Source organism: Rutidosis leptorrhynchoides, chromosome 2, assembly GCF_046630445.1.
Source record: "Rutidosis leptorrhynchoides isolate AG116_Rl617_1_P2 chromosome 2, CSIRO_AGI_Rlap_v1, whole genome shotgun sequence".
Lineage (NCBI taxonomy): Eukaryota > Viridiplantae > Streptophyta > Magnoliopsida > Asterales > Asteraceae > Rutidosis > Rutidosis leptorrhynchoides.
The window spans coordinates 230,102,704-230,108,828 of record NC_092334.1 but is presented as its reverse complement, the minus strand read 5'-3'; positions in this window follow the sequence as shown (position 1 = coordinate 230,108,828).

Genomic DNA, 6,125 nt, shown 5'->3' with positions numbered 1-6,125 from the left:
TGAATGTAATTTCACCCCTGTTTTAATTATTCTAGTGGCTATTAATCCATTCCCGTGTCCGGTTAAATGAACGATTATTCGTACATATAAATACCCCGCCCATCGTGTCCGATCGAGTGTATATGGTAATTTATAGGGACGCCCAATTGTAAATCTTTATATTAACATTAACAAACTTTCATTTAGTTAAACAAATATAAAGCCCATTAATAGCCCATAGTCTAGTTTCCACAAGTGTCGTTCTTTTGTCCAAACCCCAATTATGGTACAAAGCCCAATTACCCAATTTTAGTAATTAGCCCAACATCATGATTACTTCGTTTTAAATAAGCATAATATTAACTTAGCTACGAGACATTAATGTAAAAAGGTTGAACATAACTTACAATGATTAAAAATAGCGTAGCGTTACACGGACAGAATTTCGACTTACACCTTTACAACATTCGCTAACATACCCTTATTATTAGGATTTAAAATTAAAATTAAAATTAAAATATAAATTATATATATATATATTACGTATATATTGAGAGAGAGATGAAATAAGATATGAAATTTGATCAGAATTCGGTTTGCTTTATAGCCAGGGTTGAAAATTGGGGCTCCGCGACTCGCGGCAAAAACCCCTTCAAACTCCGCGAGTCGCGGAGATAGAAATTACAGCTCACACCCTTGGAGTTTCTCTGCCGACGGTTTTATATATATAAATATAATATATATATAATTAATATAATTAATTATATATTATATTATATTTATATACATAGTTAACTTGTAATTTTTAGTCCGTTGCGTCGAGCGTTAAGAGTTGACTCTGGTCCCGGTTCCGGATTTTCGAACGTCCTTGCGTACAATTTTATATTTTGTACTTTGCGTTTTGAATCTTGTACTCTTGTGATTTCGAGACGTTTCTTATCAATAATTGGAACCTTTTTGATTGTCTTTTGTACTTTTGAGCTTTTTGGTCGTTTGCGTCTTCAATTCGTCGAATCTGTCTTTTGTCTTCACCTTTTATTATTTAAACGAATATCACTTGTAAATAGAACAATTGCAACTAAAAGCTTGTCTTTCTTGAGGAATAATGCTATGAAATATATGTTCGTTTTTAGCATTATCATGCCACCTGTTAAATCTTGACTTGGATTATGATCTGTCAAAATCAGAATTTGAATTTGAATGAAAATGGTTGTTCTTGGGTGAACGGATACGTATATCTGTGGGTTTGAGTAGTATAGTTAATGACTGTTGAATCCGAATCGAAGAGTGTACAGTGTAACGCATTAATATGAAATCTAAATATTTTTCGGGTATTACATACACGTTAAAATATTCTCATCATTAATAGTTTGTACAAAAGAATTTTGATGTAGAACGATACGTAGAACGAAAGTAATTGATGTAGAAAGATTTGTAGAACGAAGATTATGCTCGAGGTATAGATTGTGATGTTGATGCATGTGGTGTTGAGGCTTGTGTTGTTGCTGGTTGTACTTGTGATGATCCGTCCAAATCCCTTTAAATGAACACATCATTCATCAATTTCACGGTGAGGTACTGACCTCTACATGATACGTTTTGTAAATATTGCATTCTTTTGAAAAAGGCACACCATAATTGAATATCAAATTCCAAGGTTTTTGATGTTTAATGATTTCTACATATAGACAATCACAGTAATTAATAGTTTACAATACTACATTCGTTGATAATGCAGTCAAAATAAGATACATGGTGATGATTTTGTGAATGCAACGTTTTCTTGAATAAAGCATGTATGACTCCATGCACATAGCTTGTATCACATATAAGCAAACAGCGAAAGACTTCTAGGAACCTGAGAATTCTTACAAGTGTCAACACAAAGGTTGGTGAGTTCATAGTTTTAATGTTTCGCATAATCTGTATATAAAGGTGGATCACAAGATTTCAGTTGTTTCATCCAGAAATGTTTATCAAAATATTCTACGAAATTGAGCACCCTGGTAACTAAACTTTAACGTTATAATAAGTACCCATGTTTTAACATACATGCAACCAACATGTACAATACACGCAATCCAACGTGTACTAAACTCAAATAGGATACGTCTGTGGTGTCGAACGAGGTGTATATAAAATAGTTATTATTTTACTAGAAAATACTATTAAATACGATACAATTTTACACAAGATATTTATTTATTTATAGAATGGATATACTTAAACCTTGCTACAACACTTATAGGCAGTGTACCTAATCGTACAGTAGTGTAGTTTTTAGTAAGTCCGGTTCGTTCCACAGGGAAATCTTTAAACAAAGCTCAACGCTATATTAGTTTACTTTTATAAAAATACAAATATATATATAAGTAATATTATTATTATAAAGGGGGGTTTTTACCGTTTAATGACCGGTTTGTCGATTTTAAAACTTTAGTCGCAGTTAAAACCTAATGTAAAATATTAAATAAATACAAGACTTTAAATTAAAGCGTAAAGTAAATAACGATAATGAAATTGCGAATAATAAAAATGCGATAAAATTAAATTGCGATAATTAAAAAGTACGATAATTAAAAGTGCGATAAAATAAAATAAATAAAAGTGCGATAATTAGAAGTGCAATTAAATATAAAATAAAGGAAATTAAATATGAAATAAAAGAATTATGCTTATTTAAACTTCCGTAATCATGATGTTTGACGTGTTGATTTTAGTTTTATGCCCTTGGGTTAATTGTCCTTTGTCCTGGATTATTCAATATGTCCGTCTGGTTTTTGTCCATAACAGTCCATCAGTCATAAATATAAATTGCAAGTGTCCTTGTCAAATTATTATTATACCCGAAGATAAATATTCCAACTAATTGGGGATTCGAATTGTAACAAGGTTTTAATACTTTGTTTAATGAATACACCAGGTTATCGACTGTGTGTAAACCAAGGTTTTACTACTTTGTTAACAATTACACCAATTACCCTTGAATGTAATTTCACCCCTGTTTTAATTATTCTAGTGGCTATTAATCCATTCCCGTGTCCGGTTAAATGAACGATTATTCGTACATATAAATACCCCGCCCATCGTGTCCGATCGAGTGTATATGGTAATTTATAGTGACGCCCAATTGTAAATCTTTATATTAACATTAACAAACTTTCATTTAGTTAAACAAATATAAAGCCCATTAATAGCCCATAGTCTAGTTTCCACAAGTGTCGTTCTTTTGTCCAAACCCCAATTATGGTACAAAGCCCAATTACCCAATTTTAATAATTAGCCTAACATCATGATTACTTCGTTTTAAACAAGCATAATAATAACTTAGCTACGAGACATTAATATAAAAAGGTTGAACATAACTTACAATGATTAAAAATAGCGTAGCGTTACACGGACAGAATTTCGACTTACACCCTTACAACATTCGCTAACATACCCTTATTATTAGAATTATAATTAAAATTAAAATATAAATTATAAATATAAATATATTTACGTATGAAGAGGAAGAGAAAAAATGATGATTATTTTGATCAGAATTCGGGTTGATTTATAGCCAGACTTGAAATTTGGGGCTCCGCGACTCGCGGCCAAATACCCTTAAAACTCCGCGAGTCGCGGAGAGGTACTTACAGTTTACACCCTTGGAGTTTCCTGCTGCCGACGGTTTTAAATATATATATATAATATATATATAATTAATATAATTAATTATATATTATATTATATTTATATATATAGTTAACTTGTAATTTTTAGTCCGTTGCGTCGAGCGTTAAGAATTGACTCTGGTCCCGGTTCCGGATTTTCGAACGTCCTCGCGTACAATTTAATATCTTGTACTTTGCGTTTTGAATCTTGTACTCTTGTGATTTTGAGACGTTTCTTATCAATAATTGGAACCTTTTTGATTGTCTTTTGTTCTTTTGAGCTTTTTGGTCGTTTGCGTCTTCAAATCGTCGAATCTGTCTTTTGTCTTCACCTTTTATTATTTAAACGAATATCACTTGTAAATAGAACAATTGCAACTAAAAGCTTGTCTTTCTTGAGGAATAATGCTATGAAATATATGTTCGTTTTTAGCATTATCAAATATTCCCACACTTGAGCGTTGCTTGTCCTCAAGCAATATTGTCTTGAAATACTAGAATCACTTCTTTATTCTTCACACTTTGTACATCAGTGATTTCTATACGGCGGTATAAACAATGGTAGTAACGATATGGTTTACAGTCCCACATGACTATAAAAATTTAGATCCATTAAGGAAATTGGATCTTTATGAAAACATTTGATCTTTTGAAAATTAAATCTAGTTTTTTTTTTTACCCTAGATAAGTTTTCCGGAATAACCCTTTACCGGTGTTTGCAAAATATTTTTGTGGGTTTGGTGGGTTTCAGATTTGAAAATTTTAGCTCAAAACTTGCGGTTTTGTGTCACCCACTTGCTAACCTTGTATTTGGAAAGCAACACGTCCAATTTACTTGTTCCGTATATTACCTTTCGGCAAACTACCGTCCGGTTGTAAAGGAAAGCGTTGAACAAGCAACTGTTTAAGGCAATGTCCCGTGACATGCTTTTGATTATGGTCTATAACGTGTCGGACGCAATTACTATCCTTGGTAGGAGCAATAGTAAAGCTCACCCTTATAATTTGTCGGTCTGGCACAAGGTCCTGTCTTTGACCATGTTATGCAACCACCGTTCTTACGGTTGACACCCGATTTAGTTCAGGTGACCTAATGAATTCCAGGTGAATTCCTAGGATTTTACGTTCAATGGTAATGAACGCATTGAAAATAGGGTTTTCAGAAAACAAATCGGTTTATAATTTTGATCAAAATATTTTCTCGTTCAAGCTCGAGTTTAGATATCATTGAATTCCATGAGTTTGTAATTCTCAATCTTTAAGGTCAATCTCTAGGATTGAGTAATATCAGTCTTAAAAGCTGATTTTTAATCTTTAAGGAGATTATCCTTTCTGGGGATCTGATTCATTAGTCTTATCCAGCTAATTTGCACGGTGCCTCCCCATTGTACGAGATAAATCCTTCTCATGGTTAGGATAAATCTGACCACTTGGCGACCCTGTTTAATGCTGAGGTCCGTGGATTTCCTGCTGATTTTAGTGATGACTTTTCTAGATTTTTCGTCAACCTACAGCTGGTCTGAACGACAACTTCATGACCTAAATCAAGAAGCGCGTGTCTTTTTCGGAAGACTTTACTTCCTTTTAATGATGGAATTGATTCATCGTGTAGATCCATCTCTTCTTTTCTTTCATCGGGTAAAACAGTTTAGTTTAGTCCAAAGCAAAAGTATTTTCAGTTATTTGTTACAAATATATGTGACATATGTTTAAAATAACTTGGTAAATTTTCCCACACTTGGCTTTTTATTTTTCTTTTTATCGTCCTCTATTCCATTTTAAATGAATTTTAACATTTTAGTTTGTTTCTCAATTTATGTCCTTTCCGAGGTAACAATAATTTCGGTGTTAAAACCTAGTTTTATCGTTCATAAATATGTATAAACATGATTTGAATTCATTTAATTGAAAAATTTTACTAGAATTGGGTAGTCAGTATATAAGACTAGTGCTGTTCTTTTTTATCAGAGAGCACTAGATTCTAATACAACTACTGCTTTACTAGTATTTTAATGGTAACCAAGTGTTTAATAAAAATTTTTAAAATCCGAAAGAATTTAACCCCTTCCCACACTTAAGATCTTGCAATGCCCTCATTTGCAAGAAATCAGTAACAATTTAAATTATTGAGGGTGATTTGTGTGAAAATGATTAAATTTTTACCAAAGTTTCCAAATATATTGGCGTTTGTTTGCTGAATGATAAATGGTGCACGTCATTTGTTCATTCCGTCTTGTTGTTATTTCACATATATTTTGCATCATTGTCGTCAAAATTAGTTGCTTTTGCTGAACTTAATGCCAGTCTTTGAAAATGCGTTGTTTTACCCTGTTGTGTACATAAGATAAACTGCAAACATATATACATATTTTTGAAGTTTGGTATATTACCCCACATTCAAAAATTATTAAAATCTAAGAATAAAAGTTAGATAATTATAAAAATGATTACAATATTAACAAAAGTATTAAATATATCAATAATTACAAA